The sequence below is a fragment of the Heterocephalus glaber genome, unplaced genomic scaffold (genome assembly GCF_053883595.1).
Source record: "Heterocephalus glaber isolate CG9 unplaced genomic scaffold, H.glaber_assembly_v1.0 deba00001457, whole genome shotgun sequence".
NCBI classification, from domain to species: domain Eukaryota; kingdom Metazoa; phylum Chordata; class Mammalia; order Rodentia; family Bathyergidae; genus Heterocephalus; species Heterocephalus glaber.
The window spans coordinates 34375491-34377468 of NW_028258305.1; positions in this window are offsets into that span (position 1 = coordinate 34375491).

The window sequence follows — 1978 nt, forward strand, 5'->3', positions numbered from 1 at the left end:
CATTTGTCAATGAGGCTATCTTTCCTCCACTGCATGTTTTTGGCACCTTTGTCAAAGATCAGGTGGCTGAATGTATGTAGCATTGTTTCTGCCTCCTCTCTTCTGTTCCACTGATCCACATGTCTGTTTTTGTGCCAATAGCACGCTGTTTTTATCACTGTAGCTTTGTAATGTAAAATGAGATCTGAAATTGTGATGCCTTTTGCATTGCTCTTATTGACCAGGCTTTTTTTGCTATTCTGGTTCTCTTCTGGTTCCATATGAATTTTAGGATTGTTTTCTCTAGTTCTGTGAGGAATGCTATTGATATTCTTATTGAGATTGCATTAAATCTGTATATCAGTTTTGGAAGTATGGTCATTTTTGACAGTTTAGGTTCTGTCTATCCAGAAACAGGATATCTTTCCACTTTCTGGCATCCTTTTTGATCTCCTTTCTCAGAGTACTGTAGTTTTCTTTGGTTAGGTTAATTCTTAAGTATTTAATTTTTCTCAATGCTATTATGAATGGTATTGTTTTCCTAATTTGTTTGTGAGTTTGTTATTGGTGTGCAGGAATGCTATTGAGTTCTGTCTGTTGATTTTATATCCTACTGCATTGCTGAGCATGCTTATTAATTCTAAGTCTTTTAGTGGAATTTTTTCAGCCTTCCATGTAAAGGATCAAGTCATCTGCAAATAATGATAATTTGACTTCTCCATTTCCTATACATATACCTTTTATTTCTTTCTCTTCCTTGATCATCCTAGCTGATATTTTGAGTACGGTATAGAATAGGAATGGTGATCATAGACATCCTCATCTTGTTCCCAGTTTTAGAGGGAATGCTTTCAGCATTTGCCCATTTCGTATGATGTTGGCAGTAGGTTTTCCAGAAATGGCATTTATCAGATTGAGATAAGGTCTTCTATACTTATTTTCTTCAGGGTTTTTATTATGAATGGGTGCTGGATTTTGTCAAAGGTTTTTTGTCTGCATCTATTGTGTTGATTATATGATTTTTGTCCTTGCTTCTATTTATGTAGTGTATTACATTGATTGATTTGTATACATTGAACCGTCCTTGCATCCCTAGAATGAAGCCTATTTGGTCATGATGAATAATCTTTTTGATAATTTGTTGCATTCTGTTTCCAGAATCTTATTGAGGATTTGTTCATCCATATTCATTAAAGAGATTGGCTGTAGTTTTCTTTTCTAGTTGGGTCTTTATCTGGTTTTGGAATCAGGGTAATTAATGCAAGCTTCTAGGAATGACTTTGGGAATACTCCTCTTTTAATTTCATTAAAGAGTTTGAGGAGTATTGGCATTTAATCTTCGCTGAAGTTCTTGTAGGATTCAGTAATGAATCTATCAGGTCCTAAATTTTTCTTAGTTTGTAGACTTATTTTACTGCTTTAATTTAATTGCCTGTTATTGGATCATTCAGACTTCTTATATTTTCTTGGTTTAATTTTGGCAATGTATATGTATCTAGGAATCTATCCATTTCTTCTGGAGTCTCCAATTTATTGTGAAGTAATTTATTCAAAGTAGTTATTAATGATCTTCTGGATTTTAACAGTTTTTATTTCACCTTTTCCTGTAAGACTTGCTAAGGATATATTTTATTTTTTCAAAGAATCAGATCTCCAATTTATTGTACTTTTTATTCTCAATTTCACATTTTCTGGTCTCATCTTTATAATTTCCTTCCATGTAGTAGCTTTGGGGTGTTCTTGTTTTTCTAGTACATCATTGGGTTGTTTGGGCTTGCTCTGTTTTTCTTACGTAGGCATTCGCAACTATAAATGTTCTTCTTAGAACATTTCACTGCTTTTACTGTGTCCCATAGGTTCTGGTATGCTGTACTAGTTTTATTGTTTGAGTCTAGGAGCTAATTTCTTTCTTGACTTCTTCTGTGGCCCACTGATTGTTAGAGTGTATTATTTAATGTCCCTATGTTTGCATAATTTCTTTTGCTTAATTTCTAGTTTT